This window comes from Hyperolius riggenbachi, chromosome 8 (genome assembly GCF_040937935.1).
Source record: "Hyperolius riggenbachi isolate aHypRig1 chromosome 8, aHypRig1.pri, whole genome shotgun sequence".
NCBI lineage: Eukaryota > Metazoa > Chordata > Amphibia > Anura > Hyperoliidae > Hyperolius > Hyperolius riggenbachi.
This window is the reverse complement of record NC_090653.1, coordinates 77984688-78003883: the sequence shown is the minus strand read 5'-3', so window position 1 is coordinate 78003883 and position 19196 is coordinate 77984688.

The window sequence follows — 19196 nt, the reverse complement described above, 5'->3', positions numbered from 1 at the left end:
TATCTCTAAGGTCTCCCCTCAGGACAGTAACACCACCCCAGTCTTTTTTAAAGGGTTTGGGTTTTTTATAGAGGTTTTATTAGAATAAGCAATAAAGAGGTGATTTTAACCTGGTGGGTACAAGTAAAGGTGATTATGATAAAATGATTTTCACTTTATGCTACAGGCATGCTTACATTTTGCTTCACAGAATTGGTAGAAATACCACTTATGCACTTTTGTTGATTTAGCACAGATCACTTTAGATGTGAACACTGAATGAACAATAACGTTTTAAATGTTTTGAAAATGTTTTATATGTTGCACAACAATGTTCAAGGCTTCCCACTTGCACTACACGTAAGCCGCATGGAATGTAAACATTGGTTGCCATAGCAACCTGAACGCTGCTTACGCTCTTCGCGTCCATGCAGCGCATCATCACTCTTCGCCGCTGGCCGGCGTGACCCCGCCCCTCTCACCCCCGACCCTTAGCAATATCAGCTCCACTAACCAATCAGCAGCGCCTGAGGCGCGGCTTCCCAAGATACATACAGGAAGCCGCACGGCGCTCCTTTGAACACAGGACACGAGCACGTGAACAAGCGCCAGTCAGGCGCGAAACGGCGTAGTGCAGTCCCCTCACCCTGGTCACCCACACCCTGGTACACCTCAGCGCTGATACCTGCACCAGGTTTGATGTATCAAGATTGTTTGCATGCATGTATATGTTTGGCATCAGGACACAATAAATAAGAAAGCGGAACAAGTATACAGTTGCCCGGCTTGCTTTGATGTACTTTATAGAGTTACATCTTTCCCTACTATCCATGGCGTCCTGGAGGCTAACGGAAAAGTACCGAGCCCTATATTGGAATGCTTGCAATGCAGATTCAGGTCGTAAACTGCATAATAAACACAGAGCAATGGGTAAATGGAATTTGATTTTATAGCTGACAATCCTGGTTTAAGGATTGGAAGCACTGTAATAAAATGTACAGGATCTTCTTTTTTTACTCTGCTTCTCCTTGCCCTGAATCTGTCTATTAGTCTTTCTAAACATTCTATTTACTTGCCGCAGCTTAGAAGAATTTCAAGACATGTTACACATGCAGGCTTTCTGATGTGAAATTTATCTGAAAACAGGTACCCAAGGGGTTAAAAAACACAGCCTGGGTATTCCGGGAAGCCTTTTTTTGTTCTGCTCTTACTGCTGCTGCCTGGGAGGTCTGTCTCCATTAGCTTGCCTGTTATCTTGCCTGTTATCGCTGGCTTATCTCCTTTTCTAAACAGTAGGTATTCTCGGTATAAAGCTTTTCAGCAGATGGAAGCATGAACCCACTTTTGAACCAGAAACAGCGGCAGAAGCGCCTGGCCTGGGCTACAGAGAAGCAGCACTGGACTGTTGCTCAGTGGTCCAAAGTACTTTTTTCGGATGAAAGCAACTTTTACATATCATTCGGAAATTAAGGTGCCAGATTCTGGAGGAAGACTGGGGAGAGGGAAATGCCAAAATGCTTGAAGTCCAGTGTCAAGTACCCACAGTCAGTGATAGTCTGGGGTGCCATGTCGGCTGCTGGTGTTGGTCCACTGTGTTTTATCAAGGGCAGGGTCAATGCAGCTAGCTATCAGGAGATTTTGGAGCACTTCATGCTTCCATCTGCTGAAAAGCTTTATGGAGATGAAGATTTCATTTTTCAGCTCCACCTGGCACCTGCTCACAGTGCCAAAACCACTGGTAAATGGTTTACTGACCATGGTATTACTGTGCTCAATTGGCCTGCCAACTCTCCTGACCTGAACCCCATAGAGAATCTGTGGGATATTGTGAAGAGAAAGTTGAGAGACGCAAGACCCAACACTCTGGATGAGCTTAAGGCCGCTATCGAAGCATCCTGGCAGGGCCGGATTTGTACTTTCCAGTGCCCTAGGCCTGCTGTCACCAAGTGCCCCCCGCCCCCCTTCATCCCCCCCCCCCCCCCCAAAAAAAATATTTTCTCCAACACTCTGACTAGCAATTTGGTTTGAATGGGCTCATTTCAGTTGTGCTGCTCTGCCCCCCAGTCAACAAATAATTCCTGTAATTTGCGCTCCTGCCCGAATGTGCACATAGGGCTCTATTCATAAAACCTTCCCGCAAGTTTTCCGCTCAAAACAGCGGATTTTCCCGTCCATTTAGCAAAGTGGGCATTCAAAAAAGCTGTTCCCGCATGAAAATCTACAATCCCCCAGCAGAGCGAGAAATTTCCGCCTTCTCCAGTGTTTTTCTAGATTTATCTAGAAAAAAGTAACAAAATGGCCATTCATAAAGATTAGAGGAAGCGGTATGTGGACGGGAAATACCGCTTCCTCTGATTTTGCGGATTACATACAAGTGAATGGGACAGACCTCCCAGAGAGAGCAGTGCACGGAGGGACTCTGCCGGCTGAAGTGTTTCCGCATGCCTTCCGACAGCTTACCGCCAGCTTTCAGCGGGAGATCTCCGCACTTGCATCGCAGCTTTCAAGATTTCTTTGAATGACCACCCAGAAGTGTAAAATACCGCTGCGGTATTTTCCCTCCAGGAGTTTTTTCGCCACATCTTTTTTATGAATAGAGCCCATAGTGTTCTGGGCATGCATACTTGAGAAATGGCGCTGATGTATGACCGGTACTTGGCAAGAATGCATAACACTGTACCGGCCTCGGTTGCTGTGCACATCTGGACAGGAGCGAGAAATTACAGGGAGCGCGAGTGGCCAGAGCATGCGCTGCTTCTTTGTCCTCTGTGAGACTGGCTGCAGTCTGAGCCACAAACAGGTGGCAGGACAGTGCAATGGAGAGAAGCCCATCCAAAACAGAGAACAGGTAAGTAGCAAACATCCTGTCAAGACCCACTTTGGATGTTCTGTTGTAATTGGAGTTGACCTGAACTCAAAACTTCCTCTCTGCTCTAAAAGATATGCAACAACATAACCTTTAAATAAAAACATTTCTTTGTTACAGCTGATACAAATCCTGCAATAAATCTGCAGTGTGTCTACTTCTTGCTTTTATGGAAGCAGACGTATTGCTAACATCCTTTGCTTTCAAATGAGCTTAGATGTTGTGGCAGTCAGGTAACAGAGGGGGAAATCAAATTACAACTTGTGATTGGACACAGAGGAGGGGGAATTAGACAGGCTCTCTACATACGTACATGTCTCTGTTTTCCTTCTGTCCTGTGCAAGAGTTCAGCTCCACTTTAAAGCATCTGAATGACATTTATTTATATTTGCTGAAAAATCTATGCATCTCTTTTGAATGCTGAATGTACATATGGTGGTGTGCTCTAACATATTGACAGTATACAGCAACAAAGTATGAAGAAGGCTTATTAGGAGAAAGCTTTCTCTTTTTCTTTTAAGCAATTAAATGGTATCATCCTGATCCAAAACTTTCTGCTTTCGCTGATGGCTAAGATGGTACAATGCTCTACTGCTACAGGGAAGCAGAAAGATTCCAACACAAACACGCTAGCCTAGAGGTAGTAACAGCTTAGGTGTCCTTTAAAGTAACAGTTTAGCAATGAAAGGGAAGCAAGCAGTTCTCATAGATGGTAGGAGATGAAGGACAGAAATGAGCCAGGAAAGAGTTAACTGGATCAGACAACTGATCACTGCTAGCTAGGAAAAAAAAGAGAGTCATAAATTAGGATTAGTTAAAGTAATTTACAACTGCTGGGTCAGTGTCAAAGCTGTAAAAGAGGTGAAGAAACTAGCAGACCTCACTGATGTTTGGGAATGCCTGCATTAAAACTCAGCGTAACTTAGTTCTATCTGCTTTGTAATGTAAATCCCTGGTATTTCTCACATCATCTGTATGTCTATCATACAGAGGAATGGTGACAGTTATGATTGATCCTGATTGTTATAACACATCAGGAAATGTGAGAGAGAGAAGAAGGGATTGGGGAACTCTGGAATTCAGCAGAGCAGGGCGCTGCCTGGCTGCGTTGCGGGACAAGAAGAGATGATTTACTTTGACATATGACCTCTTCTCTCTCCAAGTCATGCCGCCCTTCTTATCTTATCTGATTTTATCGCCCTAGGCCGTGGCCTTTTCGGCCTTTCCAGAAATCCGGCCATGCATCCTGGGCCTCCATAACACCTGAGCAGTGCCACAGGCTGATTGCTTCCATGCAACGCCGCATTGAAGCAGTCATTTCTGCAAAAGGATTCCCGACCAAGTATTGAGTGCATAACTGAACATAATTATTTGAAGGTTGAATTTTTTTTGTTTTAAAAAGGCTTTTCTTTTATTGGTCGGATGAAATATGCTAATTTTTTGAGATAGGAAATTTTCATTTTCATGAGCTGTGTGCCAAAATCATCAATGTTAAAACAATAAAAGGTTTGAACTACTTCAGTTGTGTGTAATGAATCTAAAATATATGAAAGTCTAATGTTTATCAGTACATTACAGAAAATAATGAACTTTATCACAATATGCTAAATTTTTGAGAAGATCCTGTACAGTATGTATGGTAGCTATCACCACACAAAATGTACCATGTAACAAAAAATCAAATTAATGTGTATGTACAGGAACATGCGGTGGATAGAGAAAAGAGTCAACCCCTCATAGTCTGAAATGAGGACACACACAAATCATCTGTAGATACAATAGCAAACACAACAACCAAAAAAGAATAATGGAAATAGATCACACCCCTCCAAAAAAAAGGTTAATTTAATCAGGTGTGATTTAATCACCTATGCCATTGCACACCAAGCTAATTGGTTCCCACCTATAATCCATTGTAATTATTTTGATTTGTTCAGCATCTTATGCTGGGCATAAACGGACAGTTTTTGCACCGGAATCGAGCCAGCGCGTCACCGCTCGTCCGCGCAGATCGATTGCCGCTCTTCCCCGCGGGCGCTGCTAATGAGCCGCTTGTTTCTTGCCTTTGTTCTCCCCGCCGGTATCGAGCGCAGTATCGATCCGGCGGGGTATCGGACAGGTTGAATATTATTAATCGAGCCATCAGCGGCTCGATTGATAATATAAAACTTACCGTGTATGCCCAGCATAAGGCCTCCTTTCCATGAACTGTTGAGCTGCGTGCTCAGCAAGCAGTTACTTGGCTGCAGTGAGCCGTTACCAGGCAGCAACAAGCAGTTGCCAGGGAGCAGTGAGCAGTTGTGAGAGTTTGAGAGGCATTTCACTGACTATCAACAGTCCATGGAAAGGAGGCCTCAGGCCCCCTTTACATCTAAAAATCGCAAAACACCGGCGGTAATTTTGCGGGAGTGTTTTTCCTGCAATTAACGCAGAAAATCACTGGACATGCGGCGGTTTTGACGCGATCGCTATTAGCATGCTATGCATGCTGATCGCTAAACGTGAATCGCAAATCGCCGGCAAACCGATGCATGCAAAGCGTTTGCGGTTAACGCTAACTGCAAACGCGGCACTAAGAACACTGCCATTTGCTACAATGTGTAGCGGTTTTTACAAAACCGCTAGGGGTTTGCCTTGAGCGGGAATCGCACAATTCACGCTCAGGTGTGAATGGGCCCTCAATCACTATACTCTGAATAGCTATGCAGAGGTCGCTACTTTAATGAAATCCATAGAAGTGCACATTTTATTTGTACCAGAATTCAAACATAATAGCCATTTCCACAATTGATCACCAGCACATTAGGTTTTCACTGTGACAGAGACTTGCAGGTCCCTCATGGCTCATTTCTGCATGCAGCATAAGGACAGTAGGGCCACCTTGGTCAACAGGTTCTCTCATGAAGCAAAGTGAAACATTTGCATCAGGTGCAGAGATTACAGGGCAGCGTTTTTGTATTGTGTTTACACTAACATTGCAGTCAGGGCCTATTCACACTTGAGCGTTTTGCCGGCGATTTCGGCAAAGCGCTCAAACACTAGCTCTGTTGAAAATGCTAGTGTAATAAAAATCTATGGGCCCGTTCTTACTTGAGCGATTTGCGCTAATCGCCGCAAATCGCAAACGCGTAGCCTGCACCATTTTCAGGCGATTTCCCGGCGATTGTGTTTCATTGCTATAGAAGCGCTAAACGTGATAGCGGAGAAATCGCTGCACTGTCCAGTGAAATCGGACGAATCCTCACAAGTTTGCCTCAGGCAGCAAAAAGTCTACAACCGGCCCTGATCTCTATTGGAGTTTAAATGGCCCTGCTCACCTATGCTTCTCACCCATCCTGCTGCGGGCCTCCTCACAGTGTACTGTAGTCCTTTGGCTGCAAGATTTTATAGCTACACTCACATCATTAAAGGGAACTTGAGGTGAGAGGTATATGGAGGCTGCCATGTTTATTGTTTATTTCCTTTTAACCCCCCTGGCGGCATGCCCCCGCCCGCTTCGATTGCCTTCGGCGATCTCCGATTAGGAAATCCTGGATTTCCTGGAGGGCTTCCCTCGTCGCCATGGGGGGGGGGGTGGCGCGGCGCGATGGATAGCGGCGATCGAGCACGGGGCGGCGGCGATCGGTGTGCTGACGCAGCTAGCAAAGTGCTAGCTGCGTGCAGCAAAAAAAAAAAATAAGCAAATCGGCCCAGCAGGGCTTGAGAGAACCTCCTGCGCGGCTTACCGCCAGGAAGGTTAAACAATGCCAGTTGCAATCTCTTTAAGGCCTGGTGCACACCATGCGGTTTTTGTAGCGTTTTCCAAACCGCTTTCACCTGTGAAAACGCTTGGCTAATGTATCTCAATGGAATGGTGCACACCAGCGGTTTGAGGCTTTTAGCAAACCACAAACGTGGGTCCTGCAGCACTTTTGCGGTTTGCAGAAGCGTTTCTGCCTCAATGTAAAGTATAGGAAAAGCTCAAACCGCTCTGGAAAAAGCTAGATCAGATCGGTTTTCCAGGCATTTTTGATACAGAAGCTGTTCAGTAACAGCTTTACTGTAATAATATTTGTAATCTGCTACACAAAAACGCTCCAAAAAACGCTAGGCATGTTTAGAAAACCTCTCTAAACATGCCTAGAATCGCTCTGAAATCTCCTTTTTTGTCTGCAAGATATTATAGCAAAACTCACATCATTAAAGGGAACTTGAGGTGAGAGGGACATGGAGGCTGCCATGTTTATTTCCTTTTAAACAATGTGAATGGGCCCTTAGAGACTGTGCACTTTCGTTATTATGTCAGTCTATGTGAGCACAAGTCCACTGCAGTGTCGAACCACACAATCCTCTAATAAAATGATAATAGCTCCACCTGCTGGTCATTTTTCATTTATTATTTATAGTTTCTATAGAAAATACTGATCTACTTACTATGCATTGCTTTAGGCCCCATTCACACTTGAGTGTTTTGCCGGCGATTTTGGCAAAATGCTCAAGCGCTAGCGCTTTTTAAAGCGCTAGTGCAATAATACCCTATGGGCCGTTCTCACTTGGGCGATTTGCGCTAATCGGCAGTGATTAACGCAAATCGCCAAACGCAAATTTGTATCATGCACCATTTTCAGACTATTTTACGGCGATCGCGTTTAGTGCTATAGAAGTGCTAAACGCGATCGTGAAAAAAATCGCCAAGTGTGAATGGCGATTTTTTCACATTAATTGCCAAAAATCGTCATAGCAAAACACTAGCAAAATCGCTAGCGTTTTGCAAGTGTGAATGGGCCCTTAGAGACTGTGCACTTTCGTTATTATGTCAGTCACTGACAAAAAATGACTTGTAATGTTCCAACCACGGTCATTTACAGAAATGTATACATGATTATATATACACATATTATGTTCAGTTTATAAAGGAGCCTATTAATCTCCCACTGTGTTTGTGGATTGTTGATGGAAAGAAGACCACCTGGTGTAAGCCATACAAATGTGGGGATTATACAAGCTACAAGCAAAAGGACTTTAACTAAAAGCCCAACCCCAGAAACAGACCTAAATATGCCACATGACAGCTTAGTAACCACACTGCTCAAATGCTACCCTTTTGTGTAAAAACATGCTAGTTCCGCAGCTATAAATCCTGCTTCAATAATGTAGTCATGATCAGAAACAGCCGTACTGAAGGAGTTACTAAAGTAAGTCTGAAGTATATTAAAAAAGATCAAAAACAGATATTTACCTAAGGAGAAGGAGGGCTCTAGACAGGGTCGGACTGAGACACTGGGGGCCCACCAAAGAAATTTCAACCTGGGGCCCACACATCCCATGATTGCGGTGAAAAAAGGGCGTGGCCATGCACCGGAAGGTGGGCTTGGTCATGATGTATTATGGACAGGGCCAAATGTACATGATCTTAGCAGCATTGTGATTCAGAGACACTGCTGCCCAGCAAAACTTTGCATAGAGTCTTCTCCTTCAATATAAAGTAATGTCCTATTTTGCAGAGGTTGCGACCGCATAGGGGCCCTTGGGCCAAAGGGGCCCCGAAGGGCCCTCCCTCAACTACAGTATTACCTCTCTATTGGTCCTGTGCTCATAATAATCACTTCTATAGATACTTTAAATAGTGGTAATCATTAACAAGCTATTTCCCATCCCCTTTTTGCACCTCTGACACTATAGTTGCCATTGGCAGGTTTTGGTGCGTCGTATCAATTGTTATGTATAGAGTGCTTGGTAGGCCCCACTGTAAAACTTGCATCGAGGCCTACAGCTCCTTAGCTACGCCATTGCTCTTAGCATGAGTGATTACAGCACTGAGAAGAGAATTTTTGTGCTGCAGGCAGCAATTGGAGCTCTGTCAGACAAGGAGGTGGGCCCACCAGAGACCTGGAGGCGGGGACCACCGAGGGAAAAAACTGTACTACTGTGGCCCAGTCCAACCCTAGCTCTAGAACCTATAGAGCGGGGGTGCCAAATAGGTCGATCGCGATCTACCGGTAGATCACGACCACCTATTTGGTAGATCGCGGCCATGTGGCCGCGTCACATAAAATTTTGCGGCCGGCAGCACCCATCAGATTCTGCTGCCGGCCGCTAGCCAATAGGAGAGCAGGAGCGGAGAGAGGCGGCACGGCCGGGACATCATGGCTGTGGGCGGCGCCAGGCACAACGTATCCACGCACGCTGGCCGCCGCCGGAGCGTTCCCTCTGCCACCGCTCTGCACTCCAGCCTGTCACGACAAAAACAAGCCCCAGACGCCACCGCTAGAGCTGGAGGGAGGTAAGTGGCAACTACGTTACCTACACTGAGGGCGCAGCTACCTGACTACCTACACTCAGGGCACAGCTACCTGGCTACCTACACTGAGGGCACATCTGCCTGGCTACCTACACTGAGGGCACATCTGCCTGGCTACCTACACTGAGGGCACATCTGCCTTGCTACCTACACTGAGGGCACATCAGCCTGGCTACCTACACTGAGGGCACAGCTACCTGTCTACCTACACTGAGGGCACATCTGCCTGGCTACCTACACTGAGGGCACATCTGCCTGGCTACCTACACTGAGGGCACATCAGCCTGGCTACCTACACTGAGGGCACATCAGCCTGGCTACCTACACTGAGGGCACATCTACCTGGCTACCTACACTGAGGGCACATCTGCCTGGCTACCTACACTGAGGGCACATCTGCCTGGCTACCTACACTGAGGGCACATCAGCCTGGCTACCTACACTGAGGGCACATCAGCCTGGCTACCTACACTGAGGGCACATCTGCCTGGCTACCTACACTGAGGGCACATCTGCCTGGCTACCTACACTGAGGGCACATCAGCCTGGCTACCTACACTGAGGGCACATCAGCCTGGCTACCTACACTAAGGGCACATCTACCTGGCTACCTACACTGAGGGCACATCTGCCTGGCTACCTACACTGAGGGCACATCTGCCTGGCTACCTACACTGAGGGCACATCTGCCTGGCTACCTACACTGAGGGCACATCAGCTTGGCTACCTACACTGAGGGCACATCAGCCTGGCTACCTACACTGAGGGCACATCAGCCTGGCTACCTACACTGAGGGCACATCAGCCTGGCTACCTACACTGAGGGCACATCAGCCTGGCTACCTACACTAAGGGCACATCTACCTGGCTACCTACACAGAGGGCACATCTGCCTTGCTACCTACACAGAGGGCACATCAGCCTGGCTACCTACACTAAGGGCACATCTACCTGGCTACCTACACTGAGGGCACATCTGCCTTGCTACCTACACAGAGGGAACATCTGCCTGGCTACCTACACTGAGGGCACAGCTACCTGCTACCTACACTGAGGGCACATCAGCCTGGCTACCTACACTGAGGGCACATCTACCTGGCTACCTACACTCCGATCATCAAAGTGAAGTTACGCTTGTATCCGGACAACAAGCCGGCATACAGCGTACTCAAGAACATGTGACCTAAGCGTCACAGAGGGCGTCTACAAGATGCTCTGTCTCCATGGAAACCAGACGCGCTGGTATCCGGCTAACATGCCGGTATAATCAGTGCAGGAATCAAGCAGTCTCTAATCACTTTAAGCAACATGGTCACTCAGTCACTCAATTGAGAGTGCAAGTAATAGACCATGTACCAAAACTCCCTAGGAGAGGGGATCGTCATAAGCTGTTGCTTATTAAGGAAGCAGGATGGATACGTAAACTGGGGACTGTGGGGAGGGGTGGTCTTAATAAAGAATATGACCTTTTGCCCTGTATATAATGGGGATGCGATAGTATTATTTTCTCATGTGGGGGGAGGGATCTATTAGGATAATATTGTATATTGATATTTGTCTGTTATTTTTATTTTAGATATGCCACTCATTATGACAAGATTCCTGGTAGCCAAGAAGAGATTACTACAATTTCTAATTTCCCCCCCCATAGGATTGCTGACAGTTTTGGGCGAGATCCGGTGGGTGAGTGCTCATATGCCAACTATTGTAGGATCTATGTATCCTATTGTATACATTTATTTCTGCACTGATTATACCAGCATGTTAGCCGGATACCAGCACGTCTGGTTTCCATGGAGACAGAGCATCTTGTAGACGCCCTCTGTGACACTTAGGTCACATGTTCTTGAGTACGCTGTATGCCGGCTTGTTGTCCGGATACAAACGTAACTTCACTTTGATGATCGGAGCGTCCTGGAGACGCCCCCTAGTGACGTCCAGTCATGTGATCTGACGTCGTTGGGACATCAGCTGATCCAGGAAGTGGCTGTGGATGGGCTCTCACGCGCCGGGAGATTCTCGCTTGGAGCTGCCGGTAATTAGATATATATGGGTGCATAATTTTACATATTTTTGCATCTGGAATGAGCGGTTTTCATTCTGGTCCGCTCTGGTGGGGGTGTGTTTCTCTCTATTATTATGGGATGTTCTAATCTGCATGTTAGAGACTGAGTTCTCCATGTGGTCCGCCTAGCTGTTTAAAAGATTTGATTAGCTGTGGAATCTTGTCAGTGATTGGCCTTTGGTGTAGGGGGTGACTATTTAAATGCATTATGTACACTTTAGAGTATAACATTGCTTGATACAGCTTGAGAAAGGTTTGAGGACCGAAACAGCGCTGCTGTCGCTGATATGCTTGTTATGCTGATTCTTCATCAATAAAGAGCTAAAGTACTACCTGATGGTGCGGACTTGACTGTTGAAGCAGATGGTGGGAGTGTCTAAGTGTGCAGAGGCACTGCAAGTTCCAGCACATCGCCTTTTTCCCTTCGTGGGTGCTTGCTATACACTGATTTACTGTACACTGAGGGCACATACACCTGGCTACCTACACTGAGGGCACATCTACCTGCTACCTACACTGAGGGCACATCAGCCTGGCTACCTACATTGAGGGCACATACACCTGGCTACCTATAATGAAGGCATCTATACCTAACTACCACCTATACCTGGCTACCTATACTGAAGGGACCTATACCTAGTTACAAATACTGGAGGGGCACTTGTACCTGGGGGCTGTTCATAACAGCGGGGGGGGGGGGTGGTGTTCCGATTTTCGAGAGCGTTCGGGCTGCCCCTGGAAGCAACATGTAGGTTCCAGGGAGCGGCCAACCGCGACGGCTAATGTTCCCCTACGGGAAAAAAAAAACGGAACCGCATCACGACGCGACCGAAGGCTACTGAAAGCCTGACCGCGCAGCCGCCGCAACGCCCCCAGACGCGACGCTACGCAGACGTCCGTCTGAACCAGCCCTAAGACAACACTGCCAAAAACAAAAATATTTTTAACCTGTGATCACATTAAGAAATGTTTGTTAGGCCCTGTTCACAGTGCTCACTGCTCAGTTGCATTGCAGAGTAATTCTGCATGTCAAGTCACTGCTCATACAATTCTATGGGCCTTTTCACAGTACTGATCACGTCATTCTAACTCGTTACATGCAGGCTTTGTATTAAAGTCTATGTCCAGGCTCCATTGCAGTTCACACACATTATAACGCATGCGTTATGCAATGCACCACTGTAAAACTTAGCCTTACACCAAAAAGGAGGGCCCGATACTGTACTGGTATATGTACTGGTATATGTATTTTTACACCATCACTACTCTACTTTACATAGAGGTTTGTGTGAAGTCTCATGGTGGTTGGACTAGTTATTAGGGAGATGGCCCCTGTAGTTATAGGGGCAGCACGGTAACGTAGTGGATAGCACTCTCGCCAAGGCACTTTCTGCATAGAGTTTGTATGTTCTTGTATCTGCGTGGGTTTCCTCCGGTCACTCCAGTTTCTTCCCACATCCCAAAAACATAGAGATAATTTAATTGGCTTCCCCCTCAATTGGCCCTGGACTGCAATAATATTTTTTTTTTTTTAAGCTTTCTTGGCTCCTGTTGCATGCAACAGGAGTCCCGGGTAAGCAAGGCTATTAGCCCCATGCACGGAAAAAGCGTGAGTGCCCTAAAGCACCCCCACAAAACGTGCATGAGTAGCCACGGGCCCCACAATGCAGCAGGGCCCTTCCGGTTGTTCTCCGAAGGGAACCTTCCCCCTTTGCCTTCGGCTCAGGGGGTGGCATCCTCCAACACCCGAGGGGTTGGAGGATCCTGGAGTCCTCCAAGGAGGACCCCGACTGTGCCCAGTGGTTACCCAAAGGGCCTGGCCATGTGGCAACCGTGTCCACATGGTCCGGGTGGCTCCCCCGAGAGCGAGCCGGGTGGGAACCGAAGTCCCCGGTGCCAGCAAGCTGGCCCCGACCTTGCGGCCGGAGTGATAAAAATTCCGCACTCTCCCTAGCCAAAAGGCCGGGGAGCTGCGTTAGTTGGCTATGCATATGGGCAGTACAGACCAAAGCACCCTACTTCCGCCTGGGACCCGCAACATCCCAGGTTTTTTTAGGTGCACCTGGAGCGCCACTTCCAGGGGTAGTACGCCTAAGCAAAGCCCTCAGCCATTCAGCTTCGACCATGGTATAGATCCATTCAATCAGCCTCTGGGGAGTTATGACAAGAAGGGACACCCTGCCACAGTGCCATCCCTCCAGGTCCCCCCAAAAACCTCAAGAACAGATACTACACTTGATCTTAGCCAAAAGGCCGACTGCAATACATACAGTACATAAACATATGACTATGCTAAGGATTATATTATGAGCCCCACTGAGAGACAGTTAGGCTACTTTCCCACCAGGACGTTGCGTTTTAAGGGGAAGTTATGGTTGCATAACCTGCCCCTAACGCAAAGCCTGGTGGTGTTGGATGTGGACGTCAGACTGAGCCGCGTTGTGCAGCTCACTCTGGCGTCTGTGATGCGTACTCTTGGGCGCATGCGGCATCACGTGGTCCCGCCAGCCAATCGCTGCACAGAGCGGCCGCTCCAGGAAGTAAACACTGCATGTCACACCGTGCAGTGAATATTAATTAGCCATGTGGCTGGCCGAGGAGGAGGAGGGGAGACCTCCTCCTCCAACAAAACTGAGCATGTGCAAACAGTCTAAGGAGGCTTAGCCGCTTATAACGTACAGCACGCAGCACTTTTACTTGACGTGTTGCGTTACAATGTAACGCAATGTGGGCACTGTGAACAGCCCATTGACTTTTCATTACTGTGCGGTGGGCTGCGTTACAGGCTGCACTAACGTGCGCCTGTAACGTCTAACTGTGAAAGCAGCCTTAAAGGGAACCTGAGATGGCCCCAATAAGTTTGTGGCTTCCTCCAGACCCAAGAGGTACGTGGCCTCCCCCTCCGTTCACTAGATACCCTCGCCGGAAATCCGGCAATGCTATTCTGCCCATGCTTGGCCCGGCAGTGCACGCACCCCCCTGTCGCACTCCTGTGCCTGGGAGAATTTTGCACCTGTTTAGTAGCACTGTGCAGGTGCACAATGCTCCCAGGCATGGGAGCGCGGTGGGTTGCAGTGGCTCAGCCGCATGAGCAGAGGCCTTTGACTCACAACCACTAAACGGATAACCGGCAACGATATCTAGCGAACGGAGGGGGGCAGAGAGGATGGAGAGGTAGGCCACGGACCACATGGGGATGGAGGAAGCCCCAGCTAGGTACAAATAAATGCATTTCGACCATCATAGGACAAGACATTATACTCTGTACTGCACTGCAGAAGATATTGACAATATATCAATACTTAATAATAGTTGTAGGAGGAGGGTGTCATGGCTGCTGAATATGTTAAGGGTGGGAGGTAGGGTGTTCTGGTGTTCTCACTTGTTATGTAGAGGGGAATAGGGTAGCTGCAATGTTATGGGATGGGGGCATATGTTGGCCACATTCATGGATGTGAAGGGGGTCATAGTACTTGTTATATGACCTCTGGCAGATTATGGGTCCCCTGGCTTTGGGGGTCACCATGTGAGGAGGGGAGATACATAACAGGGCTGGTTCTAGCTACAATGGGGCCCTGGGACAAGTAACCAGGAAGCCCTGATGCCCGACCCCCCTACTGTCACACAATATCATTAAGTGTCCATCATATGTTCTTTAAAGAGTAACTGTTAGCCCCAAAAATGGAATTTAAATCTCTATTGCAATGTTTTATTTACTATTTAAGTGAGCCAAAAAGGCAATGCAGAAGTTAAAAATCAATCTATTTTTTTTACTATGTAGCCTTTTCCCCAAGCTCCGGACCCCCCTCTCCCCCCCAGGACCAGGTGCCGATATATTCGCACCACAAACAGCTGACCGCTCTGACACGGAGAGAGAGCGGGAGCACTTCCAGCGCCGCCACCGCAGAGCAGCCGCCGCCGAGTCACATGTGAGAGAATCACATGTGAGAGAGATGCACGGCGGCGGCTGCTCTGCGGTGGCAGCGCTGGAAGTGCTCCCGCTCTCTCTCCGTGTCAGAGCGGTCAGCTGTTTGTGGTGCGAATATATCGGCACCTGGTCCTGGGGGGGGAGAGGGGGGTCGGGCAGACATAGGCATGCTCTGCATGCTCATCAGTATCTGATATGCGGCTTTGCGTCCGGAGCTTGGGGAAAAGGCTACATAGTAAAAAAAATAGATTGATTTTTAACTTCTGCATTGCCTTTTTGGCTCACTTAAATAGTAAATAAAACATTGCAATAGAGATTTAAATTTCATTTTTGGGGCTAACAGTTACTCTTTAAGGCCTCTTTCACAGTGTGATGTTGCGTTTGATCAGACGTTAAAGTCGCACAACGCAGCGCATGTAGGTTATGAAGTTGGACGTTATTTAGCACTGCGTTATGTGTCTCTTGGTGCGCTGTTTTCGTTGCATACTGATGGACCGAAAACAGCGCATGCGTTACATTTAAAAAAAACCACATTACTGAGCATGTGCAAAACACACGTAACGCAGCAAATGTATTGCTAAACGCACAGCATGCAGCACCTTCTAAATATTACTACACGTTACACACAACACAACGTGTGCACTGTGAATATCGCACAGACTTTGTATTGCTGTGCGTTAGTCTGCGTTATAATTTTTTATAACGTGCGACTTTAACTTCCCACTGTGAAAGAGGCCTAAAAAGCATTTTTGGGGGGTTCCCATTATTTGCCTCCTCTTTTTTCAATACGGCGTGTACACAAAGCATCACCGCTCTCATGAGTCCCTACCGTATAGCTGGAGGGGAGGAGGGGCACCTTCAGGGGCTTTGGGGGCCCGGAGGCAATTGCCCCCTTTGGTTTAGAATTTTACCCCTGGTGCTGCAGTTGAGTTTTTTGGTAGCGAGAGATCAGAAGGAAGTGAAGTTCTGAGTACCTAGTTGTTTGCTAAGCAACGAATTGATGAAGACACATTATGACATTCTATTAACAAATAGAAAAAAAGTTACGGTACATCTTGCAGCATACCTAACAAAGGGCATAAATAGGGATTCACAATGGGGGCTGCTAAAGTCTTTTCCTTGTATTCCTCCCTGTGGGTGTGCATAGATACTTGTCAGCAATGGTGAGAAATCCATTATGCTAAGCAGTCACCCCTGCTGCCATAGAATCTCCCCCACAATCAGACAGCCGAAACTGCCCTGAAAATCTGTGTCAATGATTGACTCGGATCCTTTGGCTGCAATTCACAGGAACAATACACTTTTGTCTTCTGAGTTTGTAATTAGGACACATTCTAATGCCAGCGGATTAAGTGCAGGATCTCCCATTTCACAAACTGTCTGCTCAATTCTTTTGTCAGCTGTATAGAATTTTATTGCATCGCTAACCAAAGAGGTATTTATGTACTGTATATGCCCAGGTTCCCATGCTGGAGGTCTTTTCTTACTACTTACTGACTTAATAGGGTATCTTTATTTACCTAAATTGTAAAAGACAGAGTGTGTCATGCCAGGCTTCGTGTTAATGATACAAGACTGGGGTGGTCTCAGAGTTAATACTCAACTGATTTAAAAAAATTAATCCAGGCAAGTGATTGCTTCACCCCCTTGGAATTACGGTTGTGGTGAGTTTTTTCAAACCTTTGCAGAGCACCTGGCCATCCCCAACTGCGTTGCCGCAGCAATACCCCAGCCAGGCCAATGGGTGGGTACCGAGCTGGGGGCGGGACACGCAAGGCCCGATTTATAACTTGTCTGCCCCTAGGCCAACTGTCTTGCAGCTTCCCTTCCAAGTACAGCACCTGCTCCTATTCCTTGTGCAGCCCCCGCTTCCATGTCTAACATTCATGTACAGCAGCCTCCTGCAGTTCTATACAAGTCCCTTGGGCAGCAGCTCCCTATTTCCATGTGTTGCTCCTTTGTATTCCATTTCCAGCCTCTGCTTCCATATGCAGCAATCCCTCTTCCTTGTCGAGCTGCCCCTTGGCCAGCTGCGCCCAAAACCCAGACCTTGGTGGCCTTTCCAGAAAATCCAGCCCTGGGGATGCAACAACACAGGCAGGGGTTTCCAAAGAGCTTCAGCAGACTTTGGAAACATGGAGGCGACTGCATTCCCGAAGAGGGGGGCGAGGCGTCACATGAGTTCCGATTACGCCAGATAATGTAATTGTTTAACCCGGAGACACCCCCAATCCTGCAGCATTATGACTGCCCGTTACTTACCTTGCCTCGCTCCTGCGCTGCCTCTCTTGCAATGGCGGCGGAGTGTAATGATTGCTTGTTACACTCCAGCTGCCAGGTCCCACGCAGCCCTCTTGTCTCCGTCCTGTGATGGTGAGAGACGCCAGCCCGACATCCTCCTTGGAGCGTGCGTCCCTCTCTGTTACTAGGCGCGTGTGTGCACCTGTCTGCTGCCCTTATGTTGCAGTGGCCGGAGGCGGTACTGCACCCTTCCTAGTTGAGAGGCAGGGTATTCATACCCTGCACTCTCACAGATGGATGTGACGGGATTAACAGAACCTCGGCGGTTTCGCAAGAACCCTGACATTAAGATTGTGTCATGGCAGGCACTGTCTTTTTATACTTCGGTATAAACAACTCTTTAAACAATATAAATGAGGCACTGAACAATAATGAGATGTACTTGCATTTTAGTTCTGTTCTAAAATACAAGCTTGCCATTGTTCACATTATAAAAATTAGATATCAGTAGGTTTTTTTTTTTCAACTGTGTACTGTAGAAGCAATAGGAATAGTTTAAAAGTTAATTTTTCAAATAGAAAATGGCACACTCTATATAATGTTAATATATTTAGAATATCGTGACTTTGTATCGCTTTCTGTGTCTTTTTCTGGTAGAATTAAGGTGGCCATACACTGGTCGATTTGCCATCAGATCGACCAACAGATAGATCCCTCTCTGATCAAATCTGATCAGAGAGGGATTGTATGGCTGCCATTACTGCAAACAGATTGTGAATCTATTTCACTATGAATCCAGGAGCTGCCCTGGGGAACTCCGACCATAACCTTATCCACCTGATCCCCACCTATAGAAGGCTCCTTGAGTCCTCGAAGCCCATCATCAGGACTGTCAGAAAATGGACAGAGGAGGCAAAGCTTGAGTTACAGGCATGTTTCGACTGCACTGATTGGACGACCCTGGAGGCACCCTCCCTGGAGGAGTGGACAGAGAACGTCACCTCCTATACCAGCTTCTGCGAAGAGTCATGCGTCCCAACCAAGATCTTGAAGGTCTTCCCAAACAACAAGCCTTGGTTCAACAGCAAGCTGCGCCGGCTGCGAAAACTCAAGGAGGAGGCACACAAGTCCGGCTCCCCTGAGGATTTCAGGGCAGCTAGGAACTCCCTAAACCGAGAACTGAGAGCTGCAAAAAGGGCCTACTCTGACAAGCTGGGTCTTAGTCTCCAGTCCAACAACCCACGGGAGGTATGGAAAGGCTTTAGAGCGGTGACGAACTTCAAAGCCCCCACACATCATGCGACCCCAAGCACCGAACTGGCTGCAGAGCTCAACGAGTTCTACTGCAGATTTGAGCACCAATCTGTGCAGCTAGGGGTCCCTGCACCCGTGCCAAGGGGAGCTCCTCCCCTCCCATCCCCACCGCCGGATCATGACCCCCCTGTGCCAGTTGTGGTCCAGGAAGTGGATGTACTGAGACTCCTCCGCAGAATCAACCCCAGGAAAGCCGCCGGTCCAGACGGTGTGTCATCAACCTGCCTGAGAACCTGTGCAGATCAACTTGCTCCTGCCCTGACCCCCATCTTCAACAGGTCCCTAGCGGAAGGCAAAGTACCCTCCTGCCTCAAAAGATCTCTGATTATCCCAGTTCCCAAAAAGCCAGGGAACACAGAACTTAATAACTTCAGGCCTGTAGCCCTTACCCCTGTCATCGCAAAGATCCTCGAACGTGTTGTTCTGGCCCTCCTGAAGTGCTCCACTGACGCCCTCCTCGACCCACACCAGTTTGCATACAGAGCCAACAGGTCCGTGGAGGATGCCATAAACATCAGCCTGT